This window comes from Lygodium microphyllum, chromosome 1, assembly GCF_053477565.2.
Source record: "Lygodium microphyllum isolate KBCC chromosome 1, Lygodium_microphyllum_v1.1.10, whole genome shotgun sequence".
Classification (NCBI taxonomy): Eukaryota; Viridiplantae; Streptophyta; class Polypodiopsida; order Schizaeales; family Lygodiaceae; genus Lygodium; species Lygodium microphyllum.
In genome coordinates this window covers 26,146,892-26,170,950 of record NC_141135.1, presented here as the reverse complement: position 1 = coordinate 26,170,950, position 24,059 = coordinate 26,146,892, and the positions used below count along the sequence as shown (strand labels likewise).

Sequence of the window (24,059 nt, the reverse complement as noted above, 5' to 3'; positions counted from 1 at the left end):
TTTGAAAACAACAGTCCTAGGGTCTATAAATGTTGAAAACATCTGTTTGCCAAAGACCAATGAGACCGAAATGTTGAATGCATATAACTCATTGCCTGTCTCACTATCAATAAACGAAAACAAAAAGGAAAAGAAAGTAGTGTAATAGATATGCATAAGAGCTCTTGGCTCGATTCCTATCCTAAAATTATGGAGGGATCTCAGCATATGTATGATAGTGTTTTCTAAGACAAGGTCGAAAAGGTAGTGTCTTAATCATGAGTTAGATGTTTGTCACTCGTGCAAACCTAGCTTCTCATGATACTGTCAGAGGATGCCCTGTAGAAGAGCATTGGGGTGATACCATGTCAAGAAACACTAAGGTTGCTTTCTTTAGGTTTTTTTTTGGGGGGATGGGGGTTGGTTTTTTTCTTTTTGGGTGTTCAGGGGGGGTGGGAGCCTTTGTAGCTATACCATGGCATTGCTACCAAAAACACCTATATAGGGAGTAGTAGTAACTCTGAGCCCTGCTGGTTTCCACTCTACATGTGATTCCCTATACCCAGTGGTGAACCCTCATATGTGTAGCATCACGAGGGTGTAGTCCTGGGATGTGCCTATGTTGTACTGTTTCTTTCATTGAATAATACAAGACCATACCTTGCTCTCACATATGATGTTACCTTTTTGTGTCGTGTTGAGTGAGTGAACGAGTGCAGGTACATCACACTTGGTATTAAAGCAACTCTTGCTCAAAGTGAAGAAGAGCTTACGAAAGCAAGAGAGATCTAGTGCCCCAAAGAAATTGTGTCGAGACGACCCACGTCGTGACACCCCCGTCGCATCAACCCCTGTCGCATCAGTCCCCCGCCGCAACAACCCCCGGTACAGTGACCCTGACAACAGCCAATATCTGAAGACGTGACACAGCTTCCCTACGGCACAACCACCATATGGAGGCAAAACGTGGCTTCCCGGCGTCGACAACATCAAAAGCCGAGGCGCGGCTTCCCACGACCACATGGAGAACAACAGAGAGAATACACCCATCCCAACAATGGAAGAGAGGAAGAAGAGCTAAGGGCAAGAAGGGAGAGTAGCTCAAGGGGAGAAAGTAGCCAGACAAGAGAGGCAGTTGGAGGGCAAGTTAGGCCTATTGGACTCAATCTGGAGAAACATGCAAATGGAGGAAGAATAAGAAAGGAGAAGAAAACTAGAAGTGGAGCAGGGTCACAAAGAGTGGGTGATATAGCAACAAGAAGAGGAGAAAAGATAGATTACAAGAGGAGATGGATAGGTTAAGGAGAGAGAAAACTTCTAGGAGAGCTCAAGATACAAGGAAAGACAAGAAGAAGGTAGTTGAAGCAGGCAGCAAGAAGAAGGACAAGAAGAAAGACAAAAGACACAACCATAGAGAAGAGGAGGAGAGTGATAGTTCAGAAGATGACTATGGCAAGTTCAAAATGCCCTAATCCACCAAGTACAAAGGAGAGAGAGACGTGTTGGTTTTGAAGAAATGGATCGCAAAAGTAGACAGATACTTGGAAGTATGCCAAGATCACTAAAGACAAGAAAGGAAAAGTGGTAGCCATCTACTTAGAGGAAGATGCTACTAGTTACTAGTTGATACCTACTAAAACAGAGCAAGGACACGCTATTTTATCATGGGAAGAACTTTAAGAGGAATTCAAAGACTATTTCATCCCAAAGATGGAAAAATTTAAAGTTAGAGAATGAATGGAGAAACCTCAAGCAAACACAAGGAAAGATGAAGGAGTATGTCAGCAAATATAGACAGCTCATGCTGTAGCTACCCAACATGGACACTGACACTAAGCTACATGGATTCCTATTTGGCCTGCAAAAGAATGGGCCAAAAGAGATATGGAGAGACAGCAACTAACCAATTTAGTTGAGGCCATGCGGATGGCTAAAAGATTAGTTGACCTAGAAGGGAGAAGGACAACCCAAGGGAGCCAAACTAGATTCAACAACAACCTCACCACCAACTCTTGGACCCCGAGACCCAATACCCCTAAAGGCCCATTCTCGAAGGTGCGGGATCGGGAATCTCACGCATAACCCTAGCCCCGTCACAATCCACCTTAGTATCAAGAGAAGCAGTTGGCCGATGGGGGAACAACTGCTCCAAACCAACTCCAAGTGCATCATAGGGGTCTGCAGGATCAAATACATCATGGTGGAGACCCCAAGGCTCAACCACAAGGATTAGATGTTTCAAGTATAGAGAACCCCACTATCAAAATCGATGCCCCATGGACGACACAATCTCATCAACTGGGTCTAGAGTAGCAGCCACTAGTGCATATGGAGAAGAGGAGCCACAACCCCCGCGCATCTAGGAAATTCCCAATGGAAGCGATGAGAGCCTAGACCATCAAGGGTGGGGACAGTTAGTACCCGTCCCCAATGCATGCTGGCCCGCGTAGCTACAATCCGACACTTATACCTCAAGGGTAGAGGCATAAACATCACCATATTTGTTGCGATAGTACTCCTCAAAGTCCTCCTCTGTCATGTTAGTTAAAACTGGAATAGGAGTAGAAGAAGGTGAAGGTGAAAGTGGAGTGTCATCCTCCTCACCGAGTCCATAATGTTGTCTCAGGGCCTCCAATGATGGAGAAGACTGATAAGACATCATAGGAACTGGAGAAGAAGGTGTTTGGGACATTGTGATTCGGTTACAAGTCGTATTGTGAGCCTCGCACAAAGACTAGCTCTCCACAATATCCGTAGGATACTCTTTACAAGAGCATCGGCTCTGACACCGTGTAAAGAAAACTTCTAGGGTTTGCAATGAGGACACACAGAGTGTACGACCACAACAGAAACACAAAGAGACTGACACAAACACATAGGGGAAAACTCAAACCCTAAACGCAAAACTCAAAAACTCAAACCCTAAACGCAAAACTCAAAACTCAAACACAAACAAAAGAAGGGAGAGAGAGAACACAACTCTGAAGTGAATGAATGTAAGAGTGTACAGTGTGCTTAAGGGCAGAGCAATGTCGGAGTGTGACATCCACCGGAGACAAATCCCAAGTCAGTGACCACCAGTCAGAGTGTAGGAGTGCTGAATAGTGAATGGCAACAGGCTGGTCACCGAAACACAACAGCCTGGAGGCTGGAAACTGGTAAACATAGCATTGTACCGCTGATCGAAGCTAGAAACTGTGCACTGTCTGCTGTAAACAACAAGCTGAAACAGTGTCTGATGTGGTTGGCGATGACTGGATAATCAGATCGCAGCAGATGATGATGTCGCCAGCAGCTGATGTTAGCATGGATGAAGGCGCCAGCAGCAGGAGCAAACACGGATGGAATGGCAGCAGTCTCGAGGGCTGGATAGCCACATGGGAGCAGGCTAATGGCTGAAATCTGCACATGGAGTGAGAAATCTGCACAGACCGAATGAGGCTGAATGGGGGCAGATGTGGAAGGGCACCGCAAAAATTTGGGTTTCCACTAAACTCTCTCGAACCGCTCCTCATTTAAGGGTTTTTACTTTAAAAGAGCATTTTTTAGTGTGTTTTGGGACTGTTTAAGAGGCTAATCAGCAAGTAATGCATATTTTAGCTCAACAGACTCCAACTATATGTAGACTATAAGGCCCTTAATAAGATCACTATCAAGAATAAGTATCACATGCCCTTCATTGAAGACCTCTTACACAGGCTACATGGAGCCAAATACTTCAGCTGTATAGACCTTAGTTTAGGGTACCATCAGATTCACATAGCAAAAGAAGATATTTCCAAAACTATCTTTCATACCCGATATGGAAGCTTTGAATGGCTAGTCCTAGGTTTTGGATTGAGTAATAGGCTGAGCATCTTTTGTGGCCTAATGGATAGAGTCTTTTGGCCCGAAATAGATGTCTTCATCATTAACTGCATAGACGATCTCCTAGTGTATAGTAAAACTCTAGAGGAATGCAAAAGACACGCCTAGTTTTTGAGAAGCTGAGACAACACAAACTGTATGCCAAGCCTAAAAAATGCGAGTTTGCAAGTGAAGGAATTAGAGTTTCTAGGGTTTATTGTAGGCAAGGCCGGCATTAAAGTAGACCTCAAGAAAGTAGAAGCAATAAAGAATCGGCCTGTGTTAAAGACCGTGAGGGAAGTTCAAGAATTCCTAGGCTTCACGGTGCTTTGTAGAATATTCATCAAGGATTATAGCCTAGTCACCGCACCACTATCCCACCTCACAAAAGAAGATAACAATTTCACATGCGGAAGCAAGCAGCAAGCCGCTTTTGAGCTGATGAAGAAATGTATGAGTCGAACCCCTATCCTAAAAGTACCCAACTTCACAAAACCCTTCAAGATCTCCACAGCACAAATTCCCAAAAGAGAGAGAGAGAGCATTTTAAAAAAACGTAATAGGCACGAGGGGCAGATCTGAGTGTGAAGTTTTCAGGAGGGCTGAGGGCAGATTGCTGCAAGTATATCAGCTATGGAGAGTAGTTCTTCGTCTCTGACTCATGTACGGAGATAGAGCTTGCTCCCTCTGGTCAATTCTCTCTCTATTCTCAGAGGAAATGCTCTGCATGATGGGCTGATTCCATCAAATGTACTGTTTTGTGTTTTCTTTATATTTTTGCTAAGGCAAGAGCCTCACTATCCAGGTTCAAGAGTAGCTGATTACTTCTCCAATGCAAGAACTAAAGAAAGTAATGACCATGCCACACGGGAACATGGTTTTTAGCTCTGACTTAGTGTTGTTTGTGGGATTTTTTTAATGCTGGAGTGATGCCAGGATCAAAAGGATTTGTAGTCCATCTGGTATGGAACAGATCTGGAATGAAATAAGGCTAAGAACAGGTCAAGAAACAGGTGAAAAACAATAAATACAGAGTTCTGCAGATTGCAATTCTACACTTGAATTATTGAATTATGCTCACAGAAAGTGTTTTCCTACTCAAAAAGGGATGTTTTTCTGGAAATGTTGTACTGTCCTTATACAGCTGAAATTTACTCAGAAAGGGATGTTGTTCTGGATATGCTGTATTCTCTTTATGCAGCTCAAATTTACTCAAAAAATATGAAAGCCAACTATTCACAAGTATTAATTGAAGGGACTACCGCTTTATGTGAGTCATAGACTGGTCAGTGGTTTCATTATGTGAAAAGACCAGGGTATTAATTGAAGAGACTACCACTTTATGTGAGTCATAGATCGGTCATAGACCGGTTTCATGGTTCCATCCCCGGGATTTGAATTCTTTTCTGTAAGAATTTAAGCTTAGACAGTTTGGGTGAAAAGGCCATACATAGGTTTTACAGAGATTACAGGTGAGAAAGAGTATGAGATTTTTCTTGGATACAGTATTTGTTGGATACAGAACTAGAGAGATGGAAGACATGGACAAAGGCAAAGGAAAACTCCCTCATGAAGAAGAGAGTTCTTCTTCTGCTCATAGACACCCAAGAGAGAGTATTGGTGCACAGGTGTCAGCACCTTCTAGAACCGAGACTGAACCACAGGATAAGGAGCAAGAACAAAAGGACTTGTTTATGGCACAACTCCTCAGTATGGTTGGCTCTTTCGAATAACTTGTAAAGAATCCTTGAATGCAAAAAATTTTAAAGTCACATAATGAGGATCCTCAAGCTAAGTCATCACATCATACCATGTAGCGCTCAAAAAGGCAAATCTTTAATGTGCATCAGCATGTGGAAAAGACACCAAACATGGAGACAGGTCCAGAGCAACAAGAAGTACGAGCACAGGACCATGGAGTGAATGGTCAAGGCAGTAATGCACAAGTGGCACAGCAAACTATTCCGCCTTAGTTTGCTACCTATCTTGGTTACTTTGCTGGTGGGTCAGTTTTTCTTTAATCCTAGAGCTCGTACAAACTTTCTCTCACCAACATTGGCAGCTAAGCTGCGTATACGTCTCGAGGAAACAGGATCAATTGGTGAACAAGCTGATTTTGCATGCCCAAGACATACTGAACCTGTCACCCCCATTCTTCGCAAACTCCATATGCACATCTAGAGCTATGTGGACACAGAGGAGTTCCATATTATGCCTTTAGAGGGCTGTCATATTCTGTTGGGTATTCAATGGTGCCACAAGAAGCATGCTATCTTGGATACTTACAATAGAACGATTACTCTTGTACATAGGAGCAAGACTCATGTGTTAGATGTGAAGCTTAAAGGAGAGCCTATCCCAGTTGTTTCTGCTTCTGCAATTACTGCTATAATGAAAAAACATATTTCTACGTACTTGGTTTTTGCAAAGCAAGTTAATGAAGTTGATAGTAATGTGTCTGTACTAGATGAAAGTAGAAGGGCTTTCTTGGATAAATTCAGTGACTGTTTCTTAGATTCGTTACCAAGAGAGTTACCCCCTGAGAGGCCTGAAGATCATACCATAGATCTTATTCCAGGGACTAGTCCGCCCAATAGGCCACCGTACAGGGTCAGTGCAATGCAACAAAAAGAGATTATGACACAGGTTAATGAGCTTTTAGAGAAGGGACTAATTCAGCCCAGTAGTTCTCCGTTTTGTTCACCTGTTTTACTAGTTCAGAAAAAGGACGGCTCTTGGAGAATGTGTATTGACTACAAAGCCTTGAAGAAGAACACGATCAAGAATAGATTTCCGATTCCGAGGATAGATGACATTCTTGATCGATTACAAGGAGCAGGAATGTTTAGCAGGATAGATTTGAAAAGTGGGTATCATCAAATCAAAATTAGGCCAGAGAATATCCATAAGACTGCTTTTAGAACGACATTTGGTCTCTATGAATTTTTAGTCATGCCGTTTGGATTGACCAATGCTCCTGCCATGTTTAACAGGATGATGGATAGAATTTTCTGCCCTTATCGAAGTTTCGTTGGCACATTCTTTGATGATATGATTATCTTTTCAAAGAATGAAGAGAAGCATAGAAAACACTTAGTTATAGTCTTTAATGAGCTTAAGCATAACAAATTGCTCATTAATGGTAAGAAGAGTGAATTATTTTTGCAAGAGATTCACTTCCTTGGGCACATAGTTTCTAAAGATGGTGTGAAGATGGATCCTACAAAGATAGAAGCAATTGTCTCTTGGCTAGACTTGAAAACCGTTCATGATGTCCACAGTTTCCTTAGCCTATGCTCTTACTACAAAATTTGTAAGACACTTTGCAGAGACTGCTTCTCCTTTACATGCGCTTGAAAAGAAGAATGTCAAATGGCAATGGACTGACAAAGAGAAATCAACATTTAGATGTTTGAAGGAGAAAATGGCCACAGATCCAATACTTATTTTGCCAAATCTATCTAAGCTATTCATAGTGCAGTGTGATGCATGTGGAAACAGCATTGGTGCTATATTAATGCAGAATGGCCGAGTTGTGGCATACGAGAGTAGAGTACTCTCTATCGTTTTGAAAGGACTTGCCAAATTCATGAGAAAGAGTTATTGGCTATGATCCATGCAGTTTCTAGTTGGAAGCACTAATTGCTTAGTTCTGATTTTGTAGTGCAAACAGATCATCAAGCACTTAGATACTTTCTCACACAGGCTAAATTGTCAGAGAAACACATGCATTGCGCAAATTTCTTATCCATGTTTCATTTTCAAATAGTGCATATGGAAGGCAAGAAGAATGTAGTTGTAGATGTTTTATCTTGCAAACCACAGGTGTCAGCTGTTTCAATTTCTTATCGCCATGAATTGGATGATATGAAAGAGCAGTATGCTGATGACGAAGATTTCTCTGAAATCTATGAACAGTTCATCGATGGCCAACATCATGATCATTATGTGTTCAAAGAAGGCTTTATCATGATGCATGGAAGACTATGCATTACAAAACAACTAAGGCCAAAAGTTTTATTAGAAAGTCATGCTCCACCGCATGCAAGACATCGTGGTATAGATACTACAATCAAAGCGATAGAGACTTTCTTCTATGGGCCAGCCTTGAGATCTAATGTTGATGCATATATCAAATCTTGCCTTGTATGCCAAAATGTCAAATTTGATGGACAGAAGGCACCAAGGTTATTGCAACCACTGCCTATTCTAGAAAGACCATAGGAAAGTATTGCAATGGATTTCATTTTTTATCTTCCAAGAACTTCTTCAGAGAATGATGGAATCTGGACTATCATTTGCAGATTCAGCGAATAGGCACATTTCATTCCTGTAAGGAAAAATGTTAAGTCAAAACACATGGTAAAGATATTTATGCATAATATCTTCAAGTACCATGGAATGCCACGGTCAATTGTTAGTGATAGAGACACAAGAATGACTAGCTTGTTTTGGAAAGCATTGTTTGAATGCATGGACACTACGTTGAAATTTTCATCTTCTTTCCATCCACAAACTGATGGACAGTCTAAAGAAGCAAATTCGACTATTTTAGATCTACTGAAGTGTTATGTTTCAGATCATAAGACTTCTTGGGAACACTGCTTGCCATTGGTTGAGTATGCATACAATAATACAGTGCACTCATATACTGACAAAGCACCTTTTGAGATTGTGGAAGGTGGAAAGAAACGGCCTCCCATTTTGCAGACAAAAGATAACATTTTTGAAGCAGATCATTATGTAAAAGATTGGGAAGAAGCATACTAAAAGGTCAAGTATGCCTTAGAAAAGTCACAAGCTAAAGAGAAAAGAGCTACTGATAGTCATCGTTGGGAACTCTTGTTCAAAAAGGATGATTGGGTCTTATTGCATTTTGAAAAGGCACGTTTGAGAAAACAGAAGGGCAAGGAACGTTTGTTTCCAAAGCTGAGTATCTGTTACTATGGCCCTTTTCAAGTCTCAAAGAAGATCAATGACGTGGTATATAGGCTGAAATTGCCAAAGAATTGGAAAATTCATAATGCATTCCATGTGAGCTTATTGAGGCCTTTTATTGGTGAAGTGCCAAAAGATATGGTTCAAGAGGAACAGCGTGAAGTAGAGGAATTAGAAGAGATTCTAGTCTCTGAGCGGATCCTGGCACATACAGATAGGAAAGTGAAAGCCAGAGTGATAAGAAGATTTTTGGTGAAGTTCAAGAACTATTCACCAATGGATGCCAAATGGATGGAAGAGGCTGAATTGGCAGATTCGCCTCAGTTATTGCAACTTTACCGAGAAGCTTTCTTGCTGGAACCTATAGTGACTTAGAATGCTTTTTGAAGCAATGTATATTCTCTATTGTACAGTTGAATATTGCATTTTATCAAATAATGCACAATGTATGGTTTACACTTAGCATTAACATGTGTATCATTGAATGAAATCTCAGTGCTTTGAAGTTGTATTTGTTACACTTCAGTTGAATAATTATACATGTTGTGACACTAATAGTTCAAGGATATGTGCTATCGCCCTATGTTGCATCCGGAAACATGTATATTAGAAAGGCTCTTAGTAACCATAGTTGGATACAGAATGTGATCCTCCACCTATGTGAGACTTAGCACAAATGGTAGTGGAAAAACTCATACCATCGCCCCGTGTCATCTGTTAGCAAGTGATACATGCAATGGCACTAATAACATGGAGAATCTTGTTATCGTCTTATGTTATCCGTTAGCATGTGTGGCATGCAATTGAGGTCACTTGCTTCTTTCAAGAGGGGGGTATGTCACCAGGTGGTGATACTTTTTGTAGTTGCTTTCCTTATTTACTTATATAAATATTTTATTTTTCTTTTCTTTAGTTGTTGTTGCTTTTTACCCCCAGAGTTCTCTTGGATTAAGTCGGGATCTTTGCATGGCCAAAAGAGGCAGCCATTGGGACAAATTAGACTAATGGTTTGTCTGAGCCTTGGACCGCATTGAATGGGCACTGAAGAATAGAATGTCATTGGTTGGACTGTGTGCTTAGCCACTAGAGATGGTGCAGGACAATGAGCTTGGCCAAGACGGAAGATGCACATGTGAGAATACTCACGGAATAAAAATCACCGTAACTGGGCCACATTACACTTTTCGATGTGGTTGCAATGATAAAAGTTGCTCAGAACAACTTGAGAAATGCAAGGGTCACCATCCCTAAAATTTAGGGAGTTACTATTTTCAGACCCAGAATCTGTTTGCATCATTATCTTCATTTTTGCACGAGGATTAATTCTCTGGTTTGTGCCGAGGTCAAATTTTACACCAATCATGGAGAATTTTAGACCGGAATGTTTAAACGGGAAAATTGTTGCATATATGCCATGTGTCACAATTTGGGTACAAATTCCCAAAAGAGAGAGAGAGCATTAAAAACAAACGTAATAGGCAAGAGGGGCAGATCTGAGCGTGAAGTTTTCAGGGGCTAAGGGCAGATTGTTGCAAGTACATCAGCTATGGAGAGTACTTCTTCGTCTCTGACTCATGTATGGAGATAGAGCTTACTCCCTCTGATTAACACTCTCTCTATTCTCAAAGGAAATGCTCTACATGATGGGCCGATTCCATCGAATGTACAGTTCTGTGTTTTCTTTGCATTTCTGTTGAGGCAAGAGCCTCATTGTCCAGGTTCAGGAGCAACTGATTGCTTCTCCAATGCAAAAACTAAAGAAAGTGATGACCATGCCACACGGAAACAGGGTTTTTAGCTCTAACTTAGTGATGTTTGTGGGACTTTTTTACTACTAGAGTGATGCCAGGGTCAAAGGATTTGTAGTCCATCTGGTATAGAATAGATCTGGAATAAGGCTGAGAACAGGTCAAGAAACAGGTGAAAAACAATAAATACAGAGTTCTGCACATTGCAATTCTACACTTGAATCATTCAGCTATGCTCATAGAAAGTGTTTTCCTACTCAGAAAGGGATGTTGTTCTGGATATGCTATACTGTCCTTATGCAGCTGAAATTTACTCAGAAAGGGATGTTGTTCTGGATATGCTGTATTGTCTTTATGCAGCTGAAATTTACTTAGAAAAGATGAAATCCAACTGTTCACAAGTATCAATTGAAGGGGCTACCACTTTCTGTGAGTCATAGACCGGTTTCATTATGTGGAAAGACCAGGTATTAATTGAAGGGACTACCGCTTTATGTAAGTCATAGACCGGCTTCACTTACCCTTAGCCATAGTTTCATATCGAGATAGTAGATTCATGAGTGACGTGTGGAAGGAACTCTTTAAGACTCTCGAAACACAATTAAGATTCTCATTCTCCTTCCACCCCGAGACAGATGGGCAAATAGAGAGAGTCAAAGAAGGCATTGAAGACTATCTCAAGAGTTATCCCCAGGTAGACCAAAAAGATTGGACCTTGTACCTTGATGTGCTCAAGTTTTACAACAACAACTCAATCCACTCCGCCACACGCTGTACACCCTTTATGTTAGCTACGAGAAAAGAAGTTACCACAACCCTTGCCTTAGCCTCAAGAGCTGCCAAATTTAAAGATCGAGATGTAGAAGAATTCTTGAAGAAATGGAGAGACCGCAACGCAACAACTAAGCAAAGTCTAGAAGAGAGTAAAATCACCATGATAGAACAAGCCAACAAGAAGCGTAAGGAAATCCTCTTTACCAAGGAAGACATGGTCCTCATCAACTCCAAGCATATGTCTCTTCCAAAGAATATGAGCCCCAAATTCAATCACCGCTACAATGGACCTTACCGCATCACTCAAGTGCTGAACAAAGTAACATACAAGCTCGACCTGCCAGAAAGCATGTGTCCATAATGCATTTCATGCCCGCCTTCTACGCAAGTTCTATCCCGACAACCAATGGGGGCGGCATGTTCCACTTCACTCCAATGGCCCCTTTGAAGTTAAAGCATTCCTTCCATGCTGGGAAGACAAAGGGTACCCTGAGTACCTCACCAAGTGAAAAGGGTGCCCTCTCAAAGAAGCCACTTGGATTTCGGAAGCGGAGGCTCGCGAACGTGGCAATGACGCCTTCGCCTCCTAGCTCAAGGAGAATCCCAACAATTCTTCCAATTCCCCTTGAGTCATCACGGGACTTATCATAGGCCTAGTAATGCCTCCACTCCTCAAATGTAATTGATTCGAGGGTGGATTCGCATGGTAACCAAAATAAACCAAAGCACCAAAGCAGTCTAGATGGGCAGACACTAACCAGCTTGATAGGAAAAGCTATGTTAAGACCCCCAAGTCCTAGTGCGGCAAACACTGACCAGTCTGATAGTAAAGGCTGTATCAAGACCTCGCTAATATGTCAAAGTCCTAGACCGGCAAACACTGGCCAGCTATGTTAAGACCCAGGATTAATCAAATAATCTCTACCCTTAGATTGTTGAGGATAGCAATCTAGTAAGTGGGGGTAAGTGTAAGGACTTTGTAGCTATACCATGGCGTTGCTACCAGAAACACCTATATAGAGAGTAGTAGTGACTCTAAGCCCTGCTTGGTTTCCACTCTATGTGCAATTCCCTATATCCAGTGGTGGACCCTCGTATGTGCAGCGTCACGAGGGTGTAGTCCTATGATGTGCCTATGTTGTACAGTTTCTTTCATTGAATAATACAAGAGTTTACCTTGCTCTCACATATCATGTTATCTTTCTATGCCGTGTTGAGTAAGTAAACAAGCGCAAATGCATCACGAGGGAGGGAGGGACGGATCATACTAGCATTTCCTAACGCTAAAATGACCAATGAGACAAAAATTCTAAATACATATAATTCATTGCATATCTCATAATGGATAAACAAAATAAACAAGAAAAAAAAAGTGGTGTAATAGATATGCATAAGAGATCTTGGCTCAATTCCTATCCTAAAATTATGAAGAGATCTCAGCACATATATGATAGTGTCTTCTAAGACAAGCTCGAAAATGTGGTGTCTTAGACATCATGAGTTAGATGTTAGTCACTCATGCAAACCTAGCTTCTCATAACAATGGCACAAAATGCTCTTTAGAAGAGCATTGGGTGTGATACCATCTAAAGATACACTAGAGTTTTTGTGTGTGTGTGTTTTTTTTGCTGGGGAAGGGGGGGGAGAAAGTTATACTAACATTTTCTAAGGCCAAAATGACCAATGAGACCGAAATATTGAATACACATAATTCATTGCATGCCTCATCATGGATTTAAAAAAATAAACAAGAAAAAGAAAGCAGTGTAATAGATATGCATAAGATATTTTGCCTCAATTCCTATCCTAAAATTATGGAGGGATCTCAACACATGTATGATAGTGTCTCCTAAGATGAGCCCGAGTGAGTGTGATACCATCTAAAGATACACTAGGGTTTTTGTGTGTGTGCGCGTTTTGATTGCCAGGGGAGGAGGGGGGAGAAAGTTATACTAACATTTCCTAAGGCCAAAATGACCAATGAGACCGAAATGTTGAATATATATAATTCATTGCATGCCTCATGATGGATTTAAAAAAATAAACAAGGAAAAGAAAGTAATGTAATAGATATGCATAAGATCTTTTGCCTCAATTCCTATCCTAAAATTATGGAGGGATCTCAACACATGTATGATAGTGTCTCCTAAGATGAGCCCGAAAAGGTAGTGTCTTAGACATCATGAGTTAGATGTTAGTCACTCGTGCAAACCTGGCTTCTCATGATTTTAGCAAAGGATGCTCTTTAGAAGAGCATTGGCTGTGATAACATGTGAAGATACACTAGGGTTGTGAAGGAAACAAAAAGTGTACAAACACAAGACAATGAAACCACACATGCAAAGGAAGAAGAGAATAAAGAATGCATGCTGAAATAAATGATGAATGAATGAGGAAGAACTATGATTGTAGGCTCAAGGAGCGAGGCTGTCCAACAATCACTAGAATATTGGAGATATTTCATCCTCTAAGAACGGATCCTGAGTGTAGCAAACCACCAATGTCAAAGCAGAAGTATGTTGTGGGGCTGAGGGAGAGGTATAGACAGCAAAAAGCAGCAGTACACTGATGAAAAGGGCTGTTTGGGCAGTCCTCACAGTAGCAGCTGCTCCAAGATGAGCAGGGCAATAGTATAAACTCAGACCAGCCGTCCTTCCATGAAGGGGTGGTAATAACCAAATTATAACTTAATTACAGCAAGGAATAATTAATTAAATGCTGAAACACAAACATTTACCAATCAATCTTGGACATTGGGCACCCTGTTGGCCCCAAAATTGGCACCCCTTAAGGTATTTCTTTATCTTTAATTGCAATTGAATTCGAATACAATGGGATTCTTTCCATCCCCTTCGCAATCCAAAATCCCCTTGCTATCAATAATGGCCAGCAAGTCTTCAAATTGATTTGCCCCTTGATTTGCTTGCGCAATTGGCCTTCACCAAATCCTTGGAAAGTGAAATTTTCCCCGAATTCGAATGTTGGCTGGTCTCTCACTTGCATCTTAATCAGAATTAATTCTCAGCCCTGAAAATACAAGTATTGAGGCTTCAATCTCTTGGCAAGCTTCCCGAGATTTCTCTCAAACCCTAATTTCTGTTGTAAATTAGGGCTTACGACAGAGAAAAATATAATTTATCAGCCTCCAAGGATTAGAATGCTCAAATATTCAGAGAAAGCCTAGGAAATAGCTAGAGAAAGAATACTGAATAGAGAGAAAATTCAGAATTCCATCGTGAAAAAATGGAAGAAATCATTGTTGCCCTATCTAGACAGCCATGAAAGTTGTCTCCATTGATGGAACCACCGAATATGGTGTTTGTTTGGCTGAAACAGCCCTTAAAATGCTGTCATCTACTACTATAGTCTCTCCACGGCATGCCACCAGCTCCCAAAGGGTCTTTTGCTGGCTGGAAATGGCCTGTCAACTGTGGCAGTAGCTATGGCAACCTTCTCTCTGTCTCTCTCAGCTTGCATAAGGCTAGAATAACCCTCTCTCTCTCTCTTCCCCAACCTCAAAAACATCTTTCCCACTTGCATGAGCAAGTTTTGCCAAGTGGCAGCCTTCTAAGTTCGAATCCCATTTTGCACGATTTTTTGGATTATTAAAATTCTGAATATCAATTTAATAATTATTTTAGTGCCCCAAAAATTAGTCTAACCAACCAACAATTGAATTGGCTAGGCCAGTTCATCTCCCAAGTGGTCCTAAGTCTTCTTTAGCCCCCAGATTGGCATTAAATACCATTAAATGCCAAATCCCTAGTGTCACCAAACTGACACATATGGATAATAAAATGTATTGGGCCAATTTCTCGCACAAGATACCACCTAGTATCTATGCAACATTACTTAAGATAACTTTTGCCTTTGACATCCATTGATTCCTCAGGTCCTTGCCTCGTAAATATAAAATAATCTTAGTTGCACTTCACGTGCAACACATACTTAAACATTTGATCAAAAACTAATCCAAACATTAAGTAGGGCAAGTGAAATTTCATGTACTCATGACATAAACTGCAAAATGTAGATGCGAGGAGGGTCTTGGGTTGGCAACAAGCTAGAACAGTCCAAACAGGAGCTGAAGAAGAAAATACAAGTTCGTTGACAATAGAATGCAGTGTATAGGGATGGCCGGCAGCCTCCAAGGGATGGGAGACATCCATGAAAGCTAGGAAAAGCTTCTAGCAGCTTGACAGCAACCTGGATGGTAGGTGCAGGCCTCCACCAATAGGGTGTGTAGGTGTGGGATTAATGGACCAAAGTGTGACTGCACACTTAATCCCCTTGTAGAGAACAGTATGAGCTAGTTGTCCTATTGAATATTCTTGAGTCTCGTTTTAATTGATTAAATGCTTTTGGGACTATTTTTTTAACGCATGTCACAAGCCCAATTACACAGAATCTATCAATCCTAGAGGAGATCTTGGCTCTTGATGTACCATCTCTCTTGAAGAACTGAATCTAACCCATGGATCTACAGAAATTGGTTGTAAAAGAAGAATCCTGACCTCTATTCCGGAAGACAACCAAGGAACCTCTCATTCAATCAATGTGTCATACGATGTCAAAGGGACCCAAATGGCTCTTTCTTGAACCAAGATGCCAAACCTTGCACCACTCAAGTCCAGTGGTCTCCGACACAAATATTTACTCATGCTTGAATATCTATCTCCCACTACTACTGCCCTATCCATGTAGCTTTGCCTTGGCAAAAGCTTCTTGTAGCAATAGGATGTCCTCTCTACTAAGAGGCGATGCTCTTATACCATGAGAAAATCCATTGATCCTCCCACTAGCTCTATTCAAGTCCTGTCTCATGAGGCTTCAGTCTTGTCTTAAAAGCCACCCACTAAAGCATCATACATTCCACGAGAGAATCCTTGTGGGGAGCATCCAATTCTTTTAGACCAGTGTGGCTAAGCAGCCCATGCCCATCTTTGTTGCTTTTTAGAAACTACACTATCTAAGCTCCTCTCTAATAACTCTACTACCTTATGCAAGGGAGGAAAACCCTAAAAGTGCAACGAATCAGTTAAATCTACCTTCACTTGCTTCTAGAATGCATCATCTACCTCATGCAAGGCCAGCACCCATTTGATGAGTACCCACATGCACTGCAGCAGCTATATAATGTGCCCCACCAGTCAAACACACCAACAAGAGACCTCTAGGGCTGTTGACAGGCCACCATTCCTTGTATCGACAATAGGTGCATCAGATCCTAGCAGCTAGGAAGCAACAACAATTGCCTTCAATGAGAGGATTGTTGTGATAAAGGATGATGTGAACACAGGTAGTAGATCAGGAGGGTGATGGCAATCTAGCAAGGAAAGTTATAGAATGTGGGGTAGAAACTAGCCTGCCCATGATCCCTTCATAGAACTTTTTGAGCCAGTTTTTCTAACCAAAAATAGAGTTTTTGACAAAAAATCCTAATTTTGAATTGTCCCTTTCTTTTTTTAATTGTCAATGCATCACAACTGAGCTGTCCACGTGCCAAGGCATTGTTGCTTTTCACATCACCCTCAGCTCTCCCCCGTGTCTCTTTTGTGCTGCTAGAGGTACCCTCCTACACTGATGGCTTGCACTACACCCCCCGCCACCAGCCATGTTGTCCTCTAATGCTGCACTCCCCACCTTTGCTTCCTGGCAGCCCTCCCTGCGCTGCACTCCCCTAACTGGTCTCTGGCACACCCTTGTCTCTTCTCCTTGCTAGTCCCGCCTGCTCATAGGTGCATCCCTTGGCCTGTCATGCCTACATCTCCTGTCCCATCATCCCCTCCCCATCCGCTTGTTGCCACCAGCCCACACCACCTCCCATATCTTTTTCTGTGAATAAGTGCATATTAATGTATGGAGATATTTACATCAAGCCTTCAAGCCAACCAAACAAAAGGTGACACATCACATGAAGCAGGCCTTCTAGCCAGCCAAGAAATCCTAGCAATTCACATGTCAAGCCAAAAACTACAAAAACCTAGTACACAAACATCATGCTGGCGACACAATAGTAGAGCCAACAATATCCAGCCAAGAAGCAACCACATCAGGGAGGACCATGTCCACTGAAACCATGGAAGAGATCTGCCATAACAGTAATCCTCGAATACGAGCCACATGACCAGAGATGCCCGAGGCTGAATCAAAAATGAAGGCATTGCGAGTGCACCAAATGTGCCAAAGAGCTGTCCATCTAAGAAAATGGAAGAGGCAGAGATGATCTAATTGCAAAGTGGAGGAAGAAGAGATCTTGGCCAAGACCCAAGACTGGATGGGCATCTACTACTAGTGAGTCATCGAGGTCCACACATGGGAAACGAATCTCCAAATCTATCTAGCTAGAGTGCAAGAGATGAAGAGATGAAGCGGAGTCTCATCACATATAGTACAAAAGATACATCTGCCACAGGAGATCTTGCGGGCACATAGCACATCCACTGTGAGAAGTCCTCCAATAAGCAGTCTCCACGTAAAAACTTTCCCTTGATAAGGAATCTTGGACGTCCACAATTGAATGAATCTATCCCACCACTTCACTCTGCTATCCCGAGCATGCCAAAATTAAATTTCCTTTCTCAGTAGCCCATCTCTTATCCTCTACCATCGTATGGTGGATCTAATTAGCCGACCTTTCCTAAAAATCATCATGTTCCACAAACATCCAGTCCTGCCATAGGGAAGTAGGCTGAAAAGCAAGCAATGGATTACATTGCTGAAGTTGCTCCTACAAGGTCAACCAAATGGCCACCTCCCTCTCTTTTTTTTTTCATGAATGAGTGTATATTAATATTGGAATATTTGCATCCGACCTTCAGACCAACCAAAACAGAAAGGATACAAGTCTCATATTTTTACGTTGGGCCATCAGATCAGCATAGAAAAGAACACATGGATACAACTAAAAGTCTATCACAACTCTAACTCTAGAATGTCACTCAGAAAGCTGGAGTAGAGCGAACAATATCCAGCCAGGGAGCAGCAATGTCAGGAAGAACCACATCAATTGAGACCATAGAGGAGATCTTTCATAATAGTAAACCATGAACACAGGCCACATGACCATGGATGCCCTATACTGAATCAAAAATGAAGGCATTCCGAGTAGGACAAATATGCCACAAGGCTATCCATCTAAGGAAATGGAAAAGGCAAGAATAATCTGAATGCAAAGAAGACGAGGAAATCATGTTTCCCATAATCCATGAGCGAATTGATATCTGGTGCTGAGTTGCCGCAGACCAAACACAGGAAACAAAACTCCAAATTTGTCTACCAACAAGACAAGAGACAAAAAGATGAAGCATTGTTTCATCGAATGTAGTACAGAACACACATTGACCGACAGAGATCTTGTGGGCTCGTAGCACATTGGCGCCCTGCTGATTCTCTTAAGGAGGAGAATTCGTTGCTAGGAGAAGTGTTGGCTACTTCCAGGTTGGATTGGCCTCATAAATATTTGCACAAAGATAAGTTTAATTGGATGGCTCTTTTGGGGTTGTAGGCAGTTCTCGATGGGGTCATTCCGGGATAGGCTAGTCTTTATTCTTTTAGGCGTATCCGTCAACACTTTCAGGTACCTCTTGGTTATCATGACATTTGGTCGTCTATACAGAACAGGCTTTTGAGGTTCTCCCCTTTGCCAGTATTATAACACTCTTCACCATGGCGTGATTGGAAGTTTGTGATTCTTAATGATTTTGAGAAAAGGTCAGCTAACCAGATTTATCATCAAGTGGTGGAGGTCAAAAGATGGGTCACGGAAAAGGCTAACAAAGTACGGCATACTCAGGATAGTAAAAAGAAGTGGCAAGAAAGATTCGTTCAGCTTTGGAAGTCTAAGGTTCCGTATCAGGGTAAAGTGTTCATGTGGAAGCTACTAATTGGGGGTCTTCCAACTGGTGATGTGCAAGACATAACATCGCCTGCCAAGAGGCAATCAAATGAGAAAGGAGAAAAGACTGAGAGACCTTTACAGGTCTTGTAGAATTAAGCACATGCCACCAAGAAGCATGAATAACTGTATTGCCATGAGAGATTCCAGTTTTTTCTATGAAAAATTTTGCAATGTCTACCAAGGAAGACTCTCTATACATAATGCCTAGAAAAGTGCTAGCCTCAAGGTTGCCCTATGCAAGTTAGCATCTAACAAAGATGCTCCCCCCATCCTTTTAGGAGTAGTAATCTGCTGCCATGAAATCCACACCTGGCCTAAGCAATTTCCTTTCCTTTTCCAAAACATGAATCGGATAGGTTGAACCAATTCCAGAAGAGACTTCTTGGTCCAAGGAAGAAGAGGCAAGAAATACGAGATAATGCTGATCATGATGCATTGAGCAACCGTAAGTCGCACGTGAAGAGGCCAGCCTTGAGACTTCCACTACATGAACCGATCATGAATACGGGATGACATGTAATCCAGCAATGTACGGGGAGCTACATCCACACCAATACGATAGCCCAAATGTCTAGTTATGTTTCCCTTAGAGATCACAATTCCATGCCAGCCCAAGGCTTGCAAATCATTCTCCGTGCAAGAAAGCAATGTAGATTTCTGAATGTTAATATGAAGTCCTGATGCTAGAGCAAAAATTTTCCATGCAACCATTGCTCGATTGGCATTCGAGCGATCAGCCTTAAGAAACATGAAGGAATCATCCGCCAAAGATTGCCCCACAAGTTGGGCCCCACTAGGAAGAGTCAAACCAACTATCTCCCCTTGATCAACCAACTTGTCCAACAATGAAAGCATGGGGTGAGTGACTAAAGCAAATAGTAAAGGGCTGAGAGGGCATCCTTGTCAAAGAGGCCGGGACAAGTCAACAATTTCATCCATGATCCCACCATTAAGTGCGATGCGGGAAACAGCACCCTGACTAATAGTATCCACAAGAGAGATCATACGAGGCCCAAATCCAATGGTGGTCATTAGCTATCGCAAAAAAGGCCAGCTAACATGATCAAATGCCTTTTCAATATCAAGTTGAAGCATAACCACCTGCTAGGCTGAAGCTTTAGCATAGTCGATTCCCAATTGAACATTCAAAATATTGTGCATTACATTCCGGCCCTTAATGAAACCGTATTGGCGTGGATGAATCAACTAGAAAATACTTTCTGCAACCTGTTGGCAATGATTTTAGAAAAGATTTTATATAAAGAACCCATAACAGAGATGGGTCTCCATTGCTTCAAGGAGGATGGAGAGGGGACCTTGGGCAATAACTGAATGATAGCAAGCTTCCAATCTGAAGGCATCTCACCAGAATTCCACATTTGCTGACACAGACGTGATAATGGGTCCTTAAATTGCTCCACATGGGCCGAGAACAGTTCATTAGGAAGCCCATCCCAACCAAGACTTTCCCTTCAAGGCAAATGAGACAGCACCTCTTCCACTTCCTCCTCCGAAATATCAGCCTCCATCAAATCAACCCATTCTAGCTTAACCTGGTTAACAACTAGATTGCAAATATATCTACGAGCAGAAAGAACCACATCTGAAATAGTCTCCTGAGGGCCAACAGCGATTTGTAAAAGTCAACACACATCTAGATGATGGAAGTAAGTTCAGTCACCATAACACCTTGCTCATCCATCAAGCGCATAATATTTTCACGAGCATATTTCTGATGCAATCAAGCAAAAAATTTATGGGATTGACAATTATTGTAGTGTAAAGCTTCTACTCTGGCCAGCAATTTGTATTTAGCATATTCCGCTTCCTATAAAGATTGAACTCTGTGAGATGGGAGGATCGAGGTACAGCTGGGATTCAGTAGACAGTGTGAGAGTGAGAGACAAAGTTGAAGCACGACACCCAAGAGAATTAGACTGAATGAGTGTAACCAGAAAGTACAAAGTACAACCCTTAAACCTTAGGGTTGTAGGGGGTGTTCACACCCGACACACACTAAGTGCCCAAATGTGTGTAACATAACCACATAAGTACATACAACAATAAGACCATAGGTCTGGGGGAAAAAACCTCTCCTACCGAGAGTAAAAAGTGCCCCAGTGTCCTACTGATCACCGACGCTCCCATATGAGCGTAGGCGTAAGTGAGACGTGAGTCAAATACCCAACAAACCCCCCTGGAGTGAAGAGTGATCAAGAGTACAAGGATCATCCGCCACCAAAGGATATCAAATTTAAAGCATCGCGAAATGCTTCAAATTTGTCACGAGAGAGTTGCTTTGGTGAAGATGTCTGCCACATTACTGGTGGTAGGACAATAGACAAGGCTAATATTACCTGCATGTAGCCTCTCTCTGACAAAGTGATAATGAATCTCAATGTGTTTCGTGCGAGCATGAAACACTGGGTTCCGTGCCACTGCAATGGCACTCTGACTGTCAGTGAACAAAGGAGTAGGCTCGCTAACAGATACATCCAAATCAGCTAGCAAGCATCTAAGCCATACGCATTCAACTGTGGTAGTGAAAGCTGCCTTGTATTCAGCTTCACATGACGATGTGGCAACAGTGGATTGTTTCTTGCTAAGCCAAGAAATGCAAGAAGAGCCAAGAAAGAAACAATTGCCACTAGTGGAGTGACGTGTATCATAATCACCAGCCCAATCAGAATCACTGTAAGCATGTAACTGCAGTGGTCCCCTCTTGGCATAAAGCAACCCAAGAGAACGAGTACCTTGCAAGTAGCGAAAAACACGCTTGACAGCTTGCCAATGTGACATACGTGGCTGATGCATATATCTACTCAAAGCTGAAACTGCAAACTGTATGTTCGGCCTAGTATTGCATAGATAGATAAGACATCCAACTGCAGGAGCATATGTATGTATATCAAACAAATCATTGTCATCATGTAATGACAGTTTCAGTCCAGGTTCCATGGGAGTACAAACTGGCTTGCAATCCTGTAAGCCAAACTTCTCAAGAAGCTGCCCAATATACCTTGACTGTGATAGCCCAATACCTCGAGCATTATGTATGAACTGGATGCCCAAGTAGTAATGCAAAACTCCCAAGTCAGACATGTCAAAAGTTTGCTGCAAATTTTATTTAAATGCTGAAATCTGATCGGCATGTGTTCAAAAGTTTGCTGCAAATTTTATTTAAATTTTCTGAACCTCCAGCTGAATCACCAAAAGTAATGGGCAGCAGCCCTTCAAAAACATCACGGGCAGCCTGATATGTGTCCAAACCAGCCAAGGATAATTCTGATTTTTCATCAAAAACAACATCCCTACTGACAAAAACCTTCTTTGTAACGGGATCATAGAGTCTGTAGCCTTTGCTCTCATTGCTATATCCCATAAAAATGCACTTAACAGCCTTGTTGTCCAATTTTTTTCTAAGTACCTGTGGAATATGGGCATAGGCAAGATATCCAAAGGTACGAAAGTGACCAACAGAAGGTTTACGGCTGTTCCAAGCCTCAAAAGGTGTGATGGTCTTCAAGGCTTTGGTAGGGCATCTGCTCAAAATATGGCAAGCACACATGACTGCGTCCATCCAAAAACTATGAGGCAAGCTCTTTGCCTTCAGCATACATCTGGCCATCTCCATGAGTGACCGATTTTTCCTCTCTGCTATCCCATTCTGTTGTGGAGTATAAGCTGTAGTATACTGATGGACTATGCCCTTCTGCTGCAAAAAAGAATTCAACATAGAGGACATGTATTCCCCCCCTCGGTCAGAACGGAGAGTCTTAATCTTGCATCCAGATTGGTTTTCAACAAGTGCACTGAAAGCCAAAAATGCATCATACACTTTTGACTTCTTTTTCAAACAGTAGACCCAGCAAAAATGTATAAAGTCATCAATGAATGTCACAAAATAATAACAACCGCCCAATGACATGGTCTGCATAGGCCCACAAACATCTGAATGCACCAACTGCAATCTGGTTGTTGCTCTGAAAGCAACATCACGAGGAAATGAGAACCGATGCATTTTTCCCAAAATGCATCCCTCGCATAAGTGCTCAGGAGGTCTCTCTGAGGGAGGTAAGCCATCCAGCATCTGAGTACGCTGCAAAAGCATTAAGCTGCCAAAGTTTACATGCCCCAAACAAGCATGCCATAACTCCGCCTATATCATAGCAGGAGTAAGAGTAGATGTCAAGTATGCTGCCTGATCTACTGAAAGAGCATCCAACTCATATAAACCATGACACAAAGATCCTGTTAAGACCAAAGTCATGCATTCTTTTTCTCTAACCATGCAACGGTCATCATCAAAGGTGACCTGCAAACCACAACGTGCCAAAGAAGAAATAGAAAGCAAATTCTTCTTGATTCCAGGCACAAATAAAGCATCCTACAGGCGGAGAATAGAGCCATCAATGGCTGTGAGCTGAATCTCCCCAATACCACGAACAGGATATGATGCATTATTGGCACACTGTACCGATTTCCCAACGGGAGGTGCACTAACTGAGGCAAACAAATCTCTGCGAGATGTAATATGTCTAAAAGCACCACTGTCAAAGAACCAAGTGTCAGCATCCTCTGTAAAGCTAAGTGCTCTATTGGCCCAAGAGATGTCATAACTGCAAGTGTAAAAATAATAGTCCCTGTCCACAACAAAGAACGCGGACTCACTAGCAGTGGAAGGAGTAGTAGAAACAGACATTCCTGACTCCTTTTTCTCTTTGGCAATGCGCTTCCTGCACTCAGTGATATAGTGACCGGGCTTCTTACAATAATGACATTTTCCTTTTTTTCCTTGCGTCCCCCCTTGTGTCTAATTCTGCGATGTGCCCGAAGTGCCAGAACTCTGTGGAGCATTTTTCACCTTGCTGTTT

The 24,059-nt window shown here is 42.0% G+C and overlaps 1 protein-coding gene across 8 annotated transcripts in view; it reads right to left on the bottom strand.

Moving 5' to 3' along the window:
- LOC148040930 (uncharacterized) overlaps window positions 1–24,059 on the bottom strand; it is a 191,294-nt gene that overhangs the window by 149,703 nt on the left and 17,532 nt on the right. The window lies entirely within an intron of this gene.